Below are 17,836 nucleotides of genomic sequence, written 5' to 3'. Positions count from 1 at the left end.
GATACTGATTATATCCTTGAGGATGATGTTTCCAGTACAGCACGTCCACAAGAGTCGGAAGCAGTCTGAATTGGAAATCCAACGGGCCAACATGGCCACTATGGTGGAAAACCTCAATGATATGTGCGCTGCCTTGGATGTACAAGGACTCATTGTTGATCTTCCCGCTCCTGGTGCCCCACAGGCTCCGCAGGTACCCCCTGTAGTTCCCCAGGTGCCTAGTGCCCGAGGAAGAGGGGCCCAAGGAGAATAGGAAGAAGTCCCACCTCTGGCTCAGGGGCCAAAAAATCCTCAGATGTTGTCACAGCCTCAACCGCAGGCCTAGAGAGTTGCGAGTGTATGTCATGAGGCCTGCAGGCCTCCCGAACGTGGCCCTCAGCTTCCAAGAGAGCATTCTAGCCTAGGCACCCACCAAGAAGCCCGAGTTCCACCTCTCCACCAAAACACAGCGTCTCCATAAACAATGAATTCACTTACAACGACAACTTGAACGAAGAAGAGCAGTATGGGCCTGCTGAAGAACTCCCCAAGGGTTTAAACGCCTTTCGAGGGAAAGAAATCCCTGACCTGTGAGAAGGGATAAATGCTCGCAGAGGAGGCGCTGGACCCAATCGTGGCCCAGGTGGAAGACCCGAGCAACCTGACCTCAGGGATAACCTCAATGCACGAAGGCAGGCCCAACAACCTGAGTGGCCCGAGGACTTAGGAGATAATCTAGTTGTCGCAAAACTTGCTAGAATGCAACAACAAATGGACAGGCTCCTAAGATGCCAAGCACGGGACACAGATTCCAACGAGGATGGAGGCGAGCCATGTGCTCGCCACCTAGTCGAGGCACCTATGCCATTTGGATTCAGAATGCCAGTAATGGATTCGTTTGATGGAACCACTAACCCCACCAATCACTTGGCCAAGTTCAATAGGCATATGACTCTCCACAAAGTCTCGGAGGACGCACGCTGAACTTGTTTCCCGTTAACCTTGATGGGAGCAGCCAGTGAATGGTTTAAGAAGAATAAGTTGAGATCCATACAATCATTGCCCCAACTGTCCTCTGAGTTCAGAAGACAGATTTTTGCAGCCTAAAAAGTCAACTTTGAGGTCAATGCCCTCGCTAAAATAAAGCAGAGGCTTGATAACCTTGAAGCAATACATCAACCGTTTTAATCAAGAGGCATCCTAAATGAAGCGAGTAGATGAATGGCAACAGTTAATGGCTCAACAAGTAGGAATACTCCCATGGATCCCTCTGTGGGATGATTTACAATGAAAAGGTTTTCGGAAGTTAAATGATTTTTCCAAAAGAGCCCAGGCTTTCATTAATTTGGAAGATGCATTGATGGAACTGCTTGGGGGATCTAACATGATGTCAGGAACTTAAGGGGTTGTGGGGAGTTATTTCACCGACCTTCATTACAGGCATATGCCGACCACCAATTTTGGAGGCATTTCGCTAGCTCCATATAGTTATACTGCCCTCACAAACCGTTTTCAACATCGTCCCAATGGCCAAAAGCTAGCAAACAATACAGAGTAATAACCAAGGTGGTGGAAATAGGGGCAATAATGTAGAGTCCCAGAATGTTTACTTAGTTAGCTAGATAGTTAGTAGTGGTTATAGTATTTTCGATTTCATGGATTTTGGTTCAAACCGGGACTTAGTTGGAAACTCATAACAACAATTATGGATTTTATAAGTTTAACCTATAGTTAAGCATATTAATTATAACATAAGGTTTGATTAATATTGTTGGTCCTAAATATTATATTTATTATAACCTAAGGTTTAGATAGAGCCAATAAGAACATGACACTTGTCATAAGCATGATTATTAAATAAAATGGATTACATAATAAAGTGCGGAAAATACATATAAAATTTAAAGAGACTTCATCCTCGAATCGAACGCTCAGTCCATCGATTCCATCCCGCCTCAATACACATCCCCAAGCTACAAAGAACCTTTCCCGCCACCAAAGCTATTTTCCTGCACATATAAACATAAAGGAATGAGCCTAATGCCCAGCAAGGAAAATCTAACACATAACTCATATGCATAAAATTCATAACGTAGCATATAATAAAACATATCATAAACATATGTCACACATACTATAATGGCCATTATTACTTGGGGTCCCATAACTAAACAAGTCGTATGCCCATTAGATTTGTGGGGCTTGCTAGCTAAGCAAGTCATATGCCCGTAAATTTATTGGGGCTTGTTAGTGTACAGGTCATATGCCCAAGTCTACAAACATACATAACACACAAATCATAAGTTAACATAACACATAAATCATAAGATAACATATGGCATAACACATAATATCCTATCCTATTTTCCTTACCAATATACCGGGATGATGAGAACAAAGTCGGGATTTTGGAACACTCCTAAAAACCATAATATAGAGATGAGTATTCTAAAAGAAATCGATGAATGAACTAAAAACCACCGAGAATATTCTTACCGACAAGAAACCTCAAGTTCGAAGAACTTAGATGCCTAACCAAGAATAGAGAAGACTGAGTTAGGACTATAAAACTAATGAAACAATACTGAAAAGAACTAAGAATAGGAATACCATTGAAATTGCTATGATCGAACTACACCTCGAAACCGAAATACACACTATGAACCTTACTTCCCAAGTGTTTATTAAGCTTATAATGATTAAGCTTATAACCCCAACCCAAGTGTTTATCACTCTATAGTCTCACTATCACTTGGAAGGCTCAGATCAATGCTTGAAGAATGAATGAAAAATATTGGTGCTAGGCCCTATTTATAGAGTTCTAGGAATAAAAATCTTATTTTTGGCTTTGAATAAAAATAATAAATTTAATTGAAAATATTTGAATATCCTTCAGCCAAAGGCTTAGGAATTTTTCAAATTGTTCAGAGAGATTTAAGGATTCAAAGCTTGATTTTTAAAACAAAAATAATAAAAACAAATAGAATCCTAACTTCTAACTCACTAAATCTCGTAACTCTAAACTTCCCTACAGTAACATCAACATATCTGGAGCAGTAGGACTCCGATTTAGACTCTCTTTATATCGTTAGAAATCTAATTAAATTATCTACAACTTTCTAGAAATACTATTCTTCAAAATTCATAACATAACTGGGTCAAAAATAGGTTAGAAGTTACAGTATCCTAAAGTTACGAAAAATCTATTTAATTATCTAAATAACACAAATAAATAAAATTGTGATAAATGTCATGCTCCTAACAGATTCTGATGAAGACTAAGTCTTATATTTCCCTTATTTTATTATTAAAATAATAATTTCTTAATAATCATGCATATGACAAACGATATAATCCTATTGGCTCTATCTAAACCTTAGGAATAACCATACTAATGACAAGTGTCATATTCTTATTAGCTCTATCTAAACCTTAGGTTATAATAATTATCATATTAATAACCAGCAATATTAATCAAACCTTATGTTATAATTAATATTCTTAAACTATAGGTTAAACTTATAAAATCCATAACTATTGCTAAGAGTTTCCAACTAAGTCCCGGCTTGAACCAAAATCCACAGTCATAAACATACTACAACTACTACTAGCTATTACTATTACTACTACTATCTAACTAGCTAAGTAAAGTTCTTGGACTCTACAAATAGCAAACCTCAATACTTTTATGTTTCTTGGGGCTCATAGTTGCTTAGCTAGCCAACCTCAATGTATTTTGAGGCTTATAGTTGCTTAGCTAGTAAACCCCAATGTTTACCATGTACATGGGTTAGAATTGTGATATATGTTTTATAGTATATGTTTTTGTTATAGTCGTATGTTTATGTTTTATGTTATATGTGTTAGTATATTTTTTCTTGCTGGGCATTAGGCTCACTCCTTTCTCTTTTAGTGTGATGCAGGAAACTAGATACGGAGGCGGGAGGATTCTTGGTGGCTTGACTTGTGTATTGAGGATAAATGGAATGAATGGGCTGGAAGTCAATTGAGGATGACGTTATTTTTCGTTTTTTTTTAATTATATTTCTATTTATTTTTCCACATTTAGTATTGTAAACAATCTTCTTTAGTTTGAAATTATGTTTTATGTTTTAAACAATGGGTACCCATACAAAAATTCTATTTTTCTTTGTAATTTCCACAATATTATGTTGAAGTTTTAATAAAGTTATTATTATTTCTTATGTATATGTTCTTTAAAGTAATAGCTATGTTTAGTAGTTATAATGGTCCAAGGTCTTAGAATAGTTGGGTCATTACAAATAATGGTCAATCTAGTGGAGGAATCAAGAGGGGGAGGAAGAACCAAGAGGACAAGTACACCCCTCAATATGTTGAATATACTAAGTTAGTGGAGACCCGCGAGAACATTTTTGTGGCTACGAAGAGACAAATTCCTTACCAAAAACCTCACCCAATCAGAAGGGATCAGGAAAGGAGAGATCCTTCTAAGTTTTGCAAATATCACAACAACATCGAGCACAACACAAATGAGTGTCGAATTGTAGCGCCTCGGATTTTTACTTAGTTAGATAGTAGTAGCTTATGCTTTAGTATTTTAGTTTTCGTGGATTTTGGTTCAAAGGCAGGATTTATTTAGAAAATCGTAGAGCTAGTTGTGGATTTTATAAGTTTAGCCTATAGTTTAGAAATATTAATTTTTATCATAAGGTTTGATTAATGAATATATTTCTAGGAATATTATTTATTATAACCTAAGGTTTAGATAGAATAATTAAGAATGTGACATTTGTCACATGTATGTTTATTAAAGACTTAAGGTTTTAGATGAATAATAATAATCATGGATAAGTCTAGGAAGTCTAGAACCTTCCCTCAGATCCTAGGATCTCATACTACTCAGTCAAAGCAGTTTAAAAAACTTCGAGTGTGCTTAAAATATGCAAAAATGTGCTTTAGTATATCAGCGTAAGCCGATATATTGCAGTTATAGGGCCGATATATCGTCTATGCTTTTACGGAAAAACACGTCGAATTTTCATGAACGAAACCACGGACCCTCAGGATTATGGTGCAGGTGATATATTGCCTATATGGGGCGATATATCGGCTCCAGTGGCCATTTTTGAAATTTCGTGGAATTTAAAGCTAGAAGCAGCCCTCAACAACTTGGAGTTGTTCCTGAACATTTTTGACCGAGTTTTGGGCATCTATTAAGCGAAAAATGTTATTTTTGATAATATATTCATTCATTAAAATGGGAGTTAGTTTCACTCCTTGAACTCTATAAATAGGACATTGCACTCAGCCATCTTCATCATCTTTCAAACATTTTTCAAAGCCTTCAAGCTGATATTTTCGTTCTAAAAAGAAACACTAGGGTTTTGGGGTTAAATCTTTCAAATCTAAAGCATTTCTAAACACTTGGGAAGTAATTTTTTGTGTGATTTTGGTATTTTACGTATAGATCGAAGCTCTAAGCTATATAAGATACTTTTAAATCTTCAGGTTTAGTCCATTTCCATTTTTCTTATTCTTTCATTTTATTTCAAAACCTAACTCATTATAATGACTTTTGGTTAGGTGTTCAATTTCTTTGAAACTTAAGATTTTTGGTAAGTCTTTATTCGGATGGTTTAGATCTTCTCTTCATCTTCTTTTCTCTAGAAGACTAATTGTAACGACCCAAAACTACTATTAAGGCTTAAGGGCCTTGATTAGTGTGCTAGGAGGGCATAATTGGTTTATGTGTGATTTAAATGATTAAATGCATGATTATGTGATAAGCATGCATATATGATTATATGGATATATGAGATGCATGATTATGAGTATTAATATGCATGTAAGCCCTGCTGAGATTATAGGAGCAAAATCGTAATTTTGGCTTGTTGAGGGCATAAACGTGATTATTTGTGATAAATTGTTGAGACCACATTATTATGTGGATATATTTGCAGCTTGTGGCTCGAGGCGATCCTAGTGAACAGTTTAGCGAAATAGTCACAGCGGGGGTTTATACCTGGTTCGGGGGAGCCTAGGGATATTTTTGGGAATCTGGGAAATATATTGGAGATTAATAGACCTTGGGAAAATAGTTGGTGAGTAGTTAGATGACGGGAATTAAGTGGTAAATATTAGGGACACTTGAGGAACTAGCGGGCATTGGGAGCAAATGACCAAAATGCCCTTAGATTGATTAAAGAGTTAGGTTTATTTGGGAGGGAAAAATGGTATTTTGATGTTTAAAAGGGGATAAGGGTTATTCTGATTTTTAGACTTAGTGGAACTTGTAGAAGGAGTTAGAAGCTGAAGGAAAGAAAGAAAGAAGAAAAGAAAAAAAAACAGAGACCTCTCTCTCTCCCACACGATTTCCACTCCTTTCACCTTTTCTTCGGGATTTTGAAGCTTTAAGCTCAAAGGAGGTTTAGGCTAGAGCTTGAGACTTTGGTTCTTGGTGAAGCTAGGAGGTTCAGGTGGAATTAGTGTCCAATTAAGGTAAAGTTTAAAGAGTTTGGTCTGAATTTTCTGACTTTGATGAAGTTGTTTCTAAATTTGAATTTTGGATGGAAATTAAGGGACTTGAGCTTGGGGATATGGGCACAAACGACAACCTAGGGTCAGATTCTCCATTAAAGGTAACAATTTTTTATCTTGATCAATTGAGTTTCTGGGTTTTCTAGTGAAGTTCTTGAGTTTTAAGCTCAATTCTGGTTTTCTGTGTTTGATGATGCATGTGGCCAAGTTTTGATGTTGTTGGGTCATGTTGGATGAGATGTAGTGGATGGTAGGCTCAATTTGAAGTTTAGTTGAGGTTTGGAGTGGGTTTATGGAGCTTTGGCTCGGGGAAATTCGAAGGAAAAACCCAGGGGGTTGCATGTGTTGTTTGTAGCGCTGTAGCACTAGCATTGGAGCGCTACAACACTATGCCTGGTTTTCTGGGGGGCGTCTGTCTCTGTTTGTAGTGCTGTAGTGCCCCCCTTGTGGCGCTATAGCGCTACCCTACCTCCATAAATGGGTTTTGGGTATTTTTCTTAGGATTTTTGCTCAGAGACTCGGGGGTCGATTCCACCACCCCGTTTAGTGGAATTGGGCTTCCTGAGGGCTTGGGATTGGTCACAAAGTTAGGTTATGGAATTGAATGTTAATGAGGTTTCTATTTTACAGTTGTGACTAGGTGTACGCTCGGGCTCAGACGGGATCGTGCTCGAGGATCGTTTCTATTAACCAAAGCGCTCAGAATCAAAGGCAAGAAACTGCACCCGGTTATGTGGGTATGATGGGACTACAAGTTCTCTATACTTGTATGTGATGTCATAAGATGGTATTATGCCATGGGGACATGTGATAAACGGCCTAAGAGTATCGAAATCAACATTTATGCACAGAACGCGACTCGGCCACTGGTAGCTGAGGTTAAGTATATAATCATTGAGCTCGGCCTAAGCGAGCCAGAGTCAACAGGACAATCAGAGGGTGCGGCCTAAGGGTGTCGACCCTGGATATTGTGTTATATGTTTATTGTTATGAATCTGATGATTATGGCATGTTTATTATCTGGATGATTGATTATTAGTATGTAGATTTATATCGTTGATTATGTGAACAATGTGACTTGTTGAGTATCTGTTTAGTGATCTGTGAATTATTTGACTGTTGATTTTCTCTTATGCTATGCATTTTGGTTTTCTTGCTGGGCCTTGGCTCACGGGTGCTACGTGGTGCAGGTAAAGGCAAGGGCAAAGTGGACCAGTCTTGAGTTGGAGAGCTCTGGGGCAGAATGTACATAGTCAGCTGATCGACTGCTGCGGCCGAGGATCGGTACAGGCACAGGAGAACCTAAAGTGCCTATTTTTCCATTAGAGTGGCTTTTGGTTGTACATCAACTTTGAATTTTTTTTAAACTGTCTTTTAAAACCTATTTTGGGATCTCATGTATTAATGTTTATTTCAATGAGAAATTTTCTGTTTATGACCCAAATGTTTTAACCTTAACCTAATTACGACTTTAGTATCACGTTTTCAACTATATGACTTGATTAGCATGTCTTGCACCTTTATAATCACACAGTGTAACGACCTTGGTTATCTAGGGTGTTACACTTATGGTTTCTTTATGTTTGGTTTTAGGAGTTTCTGATCTCGCACTTGTCTTCAATATTCTGGATTTGGTAAGGAAAATTTGGTAGTTTGGTTTATGACCTATTTTATGTTTTGTATGACCTAAAATTTAGGTACAATAAAGGGGTAAGTGTGTCTTGACCTAAGGTGTCCAATGATGTATGACGGACTTATGTCTGGTAGGCTCGGTTGCCAAAATTTTATGACGGACTTAAGTTGATGTCCGGTGTATGACGGACTTATGCCCGAGGCTTAATTGCCACCCTTGTATAAGCACTTATCTTTTTATTATAGCATACTTGTTACTATGACCTGTGACCTATAGTTATGATTATGAATTATGACCTATGACTTATGACTGTGAATTATGATTTAGAATATGATTTATGATTATGACTTAGGCTATGATATGACCTAGGGTTTTATGATGTGGTATGATTGGTGTAAATAAGTTTTGTAATGACTCTTATGAAATTTATGATATGTTTGGTTATATGATTATATGACTGACTCTTGTTTGTATTTTTCTTACTGGGCTTAGAAGCTTACCCCTTATGGTGTTGTTGTTTTAGGCAATTAAAGATAGAATGGTCGGTGGCGAGTGGGACCTAGGAGCCTCGTGATGTACTCGTGGGGAACATATAGTCGAGGATTAACCAAGCGGACCTATTTTTATTTAAGCATGTTTTATTTTAAAAGTTTTATTTAATGTTCCTCATTTTAGTATGTTAAAGAGAATTATTTTATTTTTGTAAAATTGTGGACCCATTTATTTATTTTAATTTTCATTCAATAAAAGAGCAATTTTTATGTTTATGATCCAACGCTATGTTCTCGATAATTTATGAGAAATTAGGACGTTACACGACAACTCCGAGATGAGATTGAGAATCTCTTGAAGCTCGAGAACCTCAGGCATTATGCCTGAGGACAGCCTCAAGGAGCGAATGTAGAGGGAGCACAGGTGGTGCTGCCTCCTCCAGTGGCCCCTGCTGCTCTGGTGGCCTTAAACCCTCAGCCAACTGGAAATCAAGGGAAACCTCCAGTTCCCCCAAGACCTAACGGACAAGTGAATACCATCTCAGGAGGACCGCATTTGGGAGGCTAGTCAAGATCAACATAGAATAAGTATGTAGAAGTTTGAATCATGACGAAGAGATCTAAGTATTGGGGCAATCCCCCTCACAAATTCTGAGAATGACCGACCAAGAGATCACTTTTACAGAGGAAGATGCTCGTAGGGTGAATTTTCCTCATCATGACCCATCAGTAATTGAAGTCCAGATAGCGAACAAGATCGTAGCTCGCATTTTGGTCGACAATGGAAGTTCTAACAATGTTTTGTTCAAGTAGTCATTTGATAAGATAAGGCTAGAAGCTCATGACTTACAACCATGCACTTCCACACTATTCGGCTTCTCGGGAGAAGGAATGGTCCCAGTCAGATAAATCAAACTGCCAGTGACTTTGGGGGAAGCACCAAGGCAATCTTTCAAGTATTGTACCTTCGTTGTTGTCTATTTCCCTTTGGCGTACAATGTGATTCTTGGAAGACCAACTTTAGTAGGATCTAGCACTATCACTTCGATTCGACATTTTTTTATGAAGTTTCCTACCGAGTTGGGGTAGTTTTAGGAGACCAGAAGGAGGCGCGACAATGCTACAACGTGTCAATGCGAATTCCAAATAAACCCAACCCAACAGTAATGGTCATAATCGAAGAGATACTGGAGACGGTAACACCCAGACTGAGCAAGAAAATTCTCAAAGTCCTCCGAGAAGAAGGAGATATAGACCCCCAGTTAAGGGAGGAACATTCAGTTGTCGAACCAGGAGAAGAATTGGAAGAAATTCAGCTGGATGAGTAATACCTAGCCAGGGAAATAAAAATAGGGCGAGGTCTAAGTCGGGACCTGCACAAGAACCAAGTTGTTTTTGCATGGTCCCAAGCCGACATGGTAGGCATCAACCCACATGTCATCAGCCATGAATTCAACATCAATGAAAATGCATCTCTTGTCCAGAAAAAAAGGAGACTGATTAATTCTGACCAATCTGAAGCCCTAAAGGTCGAAGTCCATAAATTGTTGGCTAATAATTTCATCCGAGAAGCTCTATACCCTATATGGGAAGCAAATCCAATTCTAGTAAGGAAGCTCAATGGAACGTGGAGAACTTGCATAGATTTCACAGATATTAATAAGGCTTGTCTGAAAGACTGTTTCCCTCTGCCACACATCGACCAGCTGGTCAATGCCACGCTGGGGCATAAACTTGTGACTTTCATGGATACCTACTCTATCTATAATCAAATTTCCATGCATATCCCTGATCAAGAGCACACAAGTTTCTTTACAGATAAAGGAGTATATTGTTATAAGGTGATGTCGTTTGGGTTGAAAAATGTGAGCGCCACTTACCAAATGTTAGCCAACTAGATATTAAGGATCAACTCGGACGCAATATGGAGGTATACGTCAATGACATGCTGGTAAAGTCAAAAACCTCTAGAAACCATATTCGAGATTTGAAAGAAGTGCTTTCCGTTTTGAGACAGTTTAACATGAAGCTAAACACACAAAAATGTACTTTCGATGTGGCATCCAGAAAATTTCTGGGTTTCATTGTAAGTTTGACGGGCACAGAAGCAAATCCAGAGAAAATTAAATCCCTCCTCAACATGTTGTCCCCTCGAAAAAGAAAAAATGTGCAAAGCTTAACCGGGAGAATTGCAGCACTAAGTTGCTTTGTGTCGAAGGCGATTAACAAGTGTGTGCCTTTTTCAACATTCTTCGAGGGTCTCAGTAGTTCGAATGGACCGATGAGTACGAGTGTGCATTCAGGGCTCTAAAGACCCATATGACACAGTCGCCCATCTTGTCGAAGCCAATAGAGGGCGAAATCATATTCCTATATTTGGCCATCTCTAAGCACGCAATCAATGCGGCATTCGTATGCGAGGAGGGAAAAATGCAACACCCGTTGTACTACGTTAGCAAATGGAGAAATTGACATTTTGTATAGTGGTAGCCTCCAAGAAACTTTGCCCCTACTTCCAAGCACACACCAAAAAAGTTCTAACCAACCAACCCCTTCGACAAGTCCTGCAGAAGCCCGAGGCCTCAGGGAGATTATTAAAATGGGCCATTGAAATCAGCCAATACGACATCACCTACTCTCCCAGAGTGGCGATTAAGGGACAAGTGTTGGCAGATTTCATTGTTGAGTGTACGGGCACCTGCGACAAGACAGATACAGACGAAGCAAGGTTCCGGTCTAGCAACTGTTCGTGGATGGGTCATCGAATGAGAATGGTTTGGGAGCTTGCCTCATTTTAATATCCTCTAAGGGGCACCAATTTAACAGTGCTCTGCATTTTGGTTTCGAAGCTTCAAATAATGAAGCGGAGTACAAGGCACTCCTTGCCAAACTATGAGTGGCTCGGGAACTACAGGCCAAAAGTTTAGAAATGTTCAGCGACTCACAACTAGTGGTTAACCAAATAAAAGGAGAATATCAAGCAGGGGTACTAAGATGGCCTCTTACTTGGCCAAGGCACAAGAATGGTTACAACTCTCCGAGCGGTATCCGATTACTTTGGTTCCCGATAACAAAATCCCAACGTAGATGCCTTCACCAAGTTGGCCACTACTAGAAACGCAGAATTGTTGTACATTGTTCCCATTGATTTTTTGGCTACCCCGAGCATACAAGAGGTATAGAAGGTACAAGATCTGATATGAAGATACCTGGATGGGCCCAATCGTCAAGTACCTAACTACCGGAGAACTCCCAACTAACAAGAATGTCGGTCGAAAATTGTTGTACTAGAGACCTCACACTCCTTGCCCCTGTGGAGGCGTGTTACTTCTGCAGAAGCCCTGGCCATTTTACAAGAGGCCTGTGAAGGATTTTGTGGGAATAAGCTGAGGGGCATAGTTTTTTGAATAAGGTACTGAGGTAGGGTTACTTCTAGCCAACCATGAACAAGGATTCCTTGGAGTGTGTGAAGAAATGTGACAAATGCCAGCAGTACACCACCATCCCTCGAGCACCACCAAATGAACTAACCCAGATGACCAGCATGTGGCCCTTCGCAATATGGGGGATTGACTTAGCCAAATATTTTCCTACCACAAAAGGAGGTGTCTAATATGCGGTCGTATCCGTGGATTATTTCACCAAGTGGGTGGAAGCTGAGCCATTCGCTACCATTACCTGCAAGAAAATTCTGGATTTTGTCATCAAGAATACCATCTGTCGATATGGGTTACCGAGAAAAATAGTATCCGACAACGGTTTACAATTTGACAATAGTCTTTCACAAACTTCTGTGAACAATATGGAATTCACAAGAGATTCTTGGCAGTAGCCCACCCCCAGGCGAACGATCAGGTAGAAGTTGTGAACAAAACGTTGAAAACTTCGCTGAAAAAGAGGTTGGACCAAGCGAAGGGTGCATGGCCTGAGGAGTTACCCAAGTGCTTTGGGCTTATTAAACCACAGCACGAACATCAACTGGTCACATCCCTTATTCCATGGCCTATGGATGCGAATTAATGCTCCCAGTAGAAGCAGTAATTCCCACTCACTGACGTACCACTTACGATCCAATAACTAACCACGAGTTGCTCGAGGAATCGTTGGACATGGTCAAAGAATATCATGAGCTTTCCCAACTTCGGGTCACTTCATACCAACAGAAAGTTGCTCGGTATTTCAATTCCAAGGTCAAAGATAGAAAGTTCTCAGTGGGAAACCTGGTTCTCTGACGAGTGTTTTTGGCCACTAAAGATCTGGGAGTAGGAGTGCTTGGCCCAAATTGGGAATGTCCTTATCAGGTTGAAGAAATCATCAGGCCAGGAACATAGAAGGTTACCCGACTGAATGGCGTGTTGATCTTACATGCATGGAATGTCGAGCACCTCCGCGAGTATTATCAATGATGGTCTTAGCAAATTTTCTCCTATTTTGTGTTATGCCTTTGTTTCTTTTTCTTTTATCTAATTTACGTTTTTGTTATGTAATGTAAAAATAGTAATATTAATGAAAGTTGTGTGGTCTTAAAACAGGATACGAGGTATTTCCAGGAAATTGTTGCTTTGATTATATGTAATAAATGCACCAAATGTGGCTCACCCGAGGACCTGTCAAAAGTGATTACCAATCACAAATCCCCAATCACTTGGGGGGCAAATGAGTAGGGGCTTGAATCACTCGGAAGCAACAGATCTATCAAACGAGACCTAGACAAAGCCTAACTCCTAGTGTCGATAATAAGTATGCTAGATCTATAACTATTCGCCTACGACTACGATGTCGTGGAGCTCGAAGTCAACGCGAAGAGCGACATGTTTCAGCTTTGAATTCTTAAATCCAATTACAAAAGAGGAACCCGAAGAGGGGCACCTCAAAGTCGAGAAAAGAATGGACTAAAGCTTAAACAATCGAGTTAGGGCACCACGAGACCGAAGCGCATCCCGGGGTCTTAGTGTCAAATTAGTAGGTACCCGAATAACTAAAAATATGCACAAAAGGCTAAGATAGGTAAGAAGAGGGCAGGAATAAAGTTACCTCACCGCTCGGATACCACATGGTCGTTGGTCAATGGCTTGAAACATAAACCTATGCTAAAAGGCCTAAGAGTGTCGCGAAGCCTCAATGCTCGTGCAATGCATGGAGAAAAATGTAAAGCAAAGTTGACTGAGAGCATAAGTTATATTATGTAAAATTTCTTACAAATAAAAAGGGGTCGAGAACAATCCCAGATCTAGAGCCCCATAATTCAATGAATTAAAATATTTTTACAACTTATACTAAAAATAGCACAACAAAACATAATTATACGGGGGTCAATCCGTCTTCGGTCACAGGATCTGTCGAAGCCTCGAGAACCACCTCGTCGGATAGAATCACCACATTCTCGATTCTTGTGGGCCCGGGGGTGGCTAGAAAATTATTCTAATGAGCATCCTCCACCTTCAGATGCTCCTTGTAGAGCCCCTAAACATAAGCCTCATCATCCCCTAGATAGCTGAGATCCAAGTCAAGGTTGCAGAGCCAGACGTTGAAAATAGCGCCCATTACGATCGAGTCAGACTACTCTTTTTGCTTCTTAACTTCTGATTGGCTCTCCTCGATCACTTGGGCTATCTAAGTAACCTGGGCACTGATACTTGCATTCAGCATAGTCTCTTGATGAATGACAGTGGCTTTCTCTTCATCCAAAAACTTGACCCTCGTATGGGCCATGTGAGTGCCTTCTCGGTGGTCTCACTATGAGCCTTCTCCTCTGAGAGGGCTTAAGCCAGCTTCTTGCCCTCCTCGGGGGGTAGAGCACCTTCGCATTTCAGCTTGGACAACTCCTCCTCAGATTTATTCAAGAAAGTTGTGTAATTCTGGAGCTCCTCGCGTAGGCGCTAGGTATCCCACATCAGCCATTTCACGACTTCACTCTATTGGATGGTTAGAAGGTCCATCTACAAAAACCATAAATATGTATTAGTCTCTGAGAAAGCCACAAAAGAATCGAGCAAAGCTTAACAGAGAACACCTTACCAGAACAGAGGTGATTGGCTGGCTCTGGGAGAGATGGGTAATATTCTGCTCCTTTAGTTGTGCTCATCTCTGAGGAAGGATACTCCCCATAATATCCCCCACTGTGGTGAGCAGTCCAGTGCCCAGGGGGACGACTCCTTCGCCCAAATCCAGGAGGTCGGCATCATTCGAGGCCTCCACAGACTCCTCGCCTGGTGTTGTCGTACTCCCGGGCACTCCCTTCGAAGGGGCACAGTCTCGCAGTGCCGAAAGCGCCGAGGCCGACTCCTCGGCCACAGCTTTCCCTTTTTGGGCCATTCTTTCGAAGGCCTACTGAGCGACCGAAAGTTTGCCCATGTCAGCCAGCCGGGATTGGACGCCGCCATCGCACCCTCCCAGACCTCTGTGGCAGGAAGAATGCTAGTGGTGGTAGTCGGCACACCTTGAATGGATGCCGAAAGCCCCGCAACTCGGACAGCGACGAGGGCATCAGAGGTATTGACCTTGACTTTCTTGTTGTCCCCTGAGGCTTCTCCAGCTACCTGCTTCCTTTTTCTAGCCTCCAGGGTCGCTTTCTTTTTCTCTCTCACGAGGTGAGCGGTGTGGCGTGCTGCCCCTTTGGCACACCCACATGGGGCCATTTTGTAATGAGCATGCCTTGGTGCTTGATCATTAGTCAAGTCTTGCACCAAGCAACCTCATGGGATAGGGTAGTGGCAGTTTTGTAATATTGCATATGTCTCCCAGACAAAAATCATATATGTTCCTGGGAAGACTTTATTTCCCTAGAAGGCTCCTTAGGGGGAGGTGACCTGGTGACTTAGGGAAGCACCATGGCCATCAGCAGATAGGGGCCAAAGCTGTGTACTCCCTTGCCCTATCAAGGCTATATATTAATGAAATAACATTTATCCATACTTGCCCCTGTGTACTTCCTTGTTGCTTATGTGTTACTTGTTTGTTACCTTCGTTGGGCCTTTGTGTGCCACTTGCCTTGTTGTGTGCTTTGTGTTGTGTGGACGTTCCTAGGAATGACTTGTTTTGTGCTTGCTCATACTTCATTATTGCCCGTTGCATGTCCGAGATGTGTATGTGGCTAACCGCTGAGTTTGTTTGCCTGTAGGTGTGTGTTGTAGGCTGACTTGCTAGCTTGAAGAGTCTGCAAGTGCCGCACGTTCCGTCTAGTTGGAATCCCCAAATAGCCGGCCCGTGACAGTTGGTATCAGAGCCAAGTTAGAAAGCGCTTGGCAAAAACACACTATGGTGAGCAACACTCAGAGGATCGAAGCTCTTGAGAAGCGAGTAGGGGAACTAGATGGCCTGGACGAGAGGGTCAGGGATCTTTCCTCTGCAAGTCAGGACTCGGGTTCGTCTGATGCATACAATCGCATAGCTGCGTTGGAGAAGGAGAATGATTTTCTTCTATCCAGAATTATCGCGTTGGAGAAAAGAAACACTCCAACAAGTACTTCTGTTTCCCCTCGGTGGGAAGAGCGCATCGCGGCAGTGGAGCGCATGCTAAGGGAACAAGAAGTTTCAATAAATGACACAACGGAAGATTGCAGGGAGGCAGTCAGTGTGCTCAGAGAAGAAATGGCTGAGCTAACTGCCAAGGTAAACCTGACCATGCGAGCGGTTGGGAATGCCCCTGCAACAGGGCCGATAGGTATGGAATATGGCCAAGCCAAAGTACCCGAGCCGAGGCCCTATAATGGGGCCAGAGACGCAAAGGATTTGGAGAATTTCCTCTTTGACATGGAACATTACTTTAGAGTCGTGCGGGCCGATTCGGAAGATGGAAAGGTCGCCATGGCTACCATGTATTTGTCGGGGGATGCCAAGGTGTGGTGGAGGACCAAGTATGATGATATAGAGAATGGCAGGTGTACTATCACATCTTGGGCGGACCTGAAGAGGGAATTAAAGACGCAGTTTCTGCCAGAAAATGTAGCTTACATAGCTCGTCGCCAGTTACGAGAGCTTAAACAAGTCAGGACAGTCCGAGAGTATGTAAAGAGATTTTCGGGACTGATGCTCGATATTAAAGACATGTCTGAAGTGGACAGGCTCTTCTGCTTCCTCGAGGGACTGAAACCGTGGGCCAAGCAAGAACTTCAAAGACAGCGGGTGACTGATCTAGCCACCGCTCAAGCTGCTGCCGAACGCTTAACAGACTACACTCCGGAGAGTAGCCTGCCGAAAAGGGCTACCCCTCCAGCCAGCTCAAGTAGCGCCGGGAGTAAGAAGTCTGGGAAGTCCTGGTAGGGTAAGAGTGGGGGAGAGAAGAGGACAGCTGAGTCCAATTCTTCCAGTGGGACAGATGCTGCTGTAGGGAAGAAGCCGCTTGCTTGTTGGATTTGCAAAGGCCCACACAAGTCGGTAGTTTGCCAATTCTGGGGCAAGATAAATGCCCTCATTGGCCAAGAACAACAGGGTGAAGGAGAAGAGGAAGAAGAAGAGTACGCGCACATGGGCGCTGTCCGCCTGTTGAACGCTCTCAAGAAGCATGGCGAGAAAGGGAAGAAGACCCTGGGGAAAGGGCTAATGTTCGTGGATGCTGCTATCAATGGCAAGCCTGCCAAAAGCGTGATGATTGATACTGGCGCCACCCACAACTTCATCTCTGAACTCGAAGCAAAGCGACTGGGACTAAAGCTGGAGAAAGATGCAGGCCGCATGAAGGCGGTCAACTCCAAAGCCTTGGCCACATCTGGCGTGGCTAGAGGGGTAAAAGTGAAGATCGACACGTGGGAAGGGCAGACTGATTTGGTAGTCGTCCATATGGACGACTTCGATGTAGTTTTGGGAATGGACTTTCTAACCGAGAAAGGTGCCATTCCAATTCCTGCCACTGGAAGCTTACTCATAATGGGAGAGACTCCTTCAATGGTACCTGCAAAGGTGAAGCCACCCCCTGCTGTGAAGCTTCTATCAGCTTTACAGTTCAAGAAGGGTGTGAGAAAGCAGGAGCCGACTTATGTAGCTGTACCCACCGTGTTCGAAGAAGTAGTGGAAGAAATTGTTCCACTAGAAATTACGAGGGTCTTGAAGGTGTATGGGGATGTGATGCCAGATAAACTCCCCAAAGCCTTGCCACCAAAGAGGGGGATTGATCACCAGATAGAGCTGGTGCCTGGAGCGAAACCTCCAACAAAAGCGCCATACAGAATGGCACCCCCTGAGCTAGAAGAATTGAGGAAGCAATTAAAAGAGCTAT

The sequence above is a fragment of the Humulus lupulus genome, chromosome 7 (genome assembly GCF_963169125.1).
Source record: "Humulus lupulus chromosome 7, drHumLupu1.1, whole genome shotgun sequence".
NCBI lineage: Eukaryota > Viridiplantae > Streptophyta > Magnoliopsida > Rosales > Cannabaceae > Humulus > Humulus lupulus.
The sequence above is the reverse complement of the archived record's forward strand: the minus strand, read 5'-3'. Positions refer to the sequence as shown.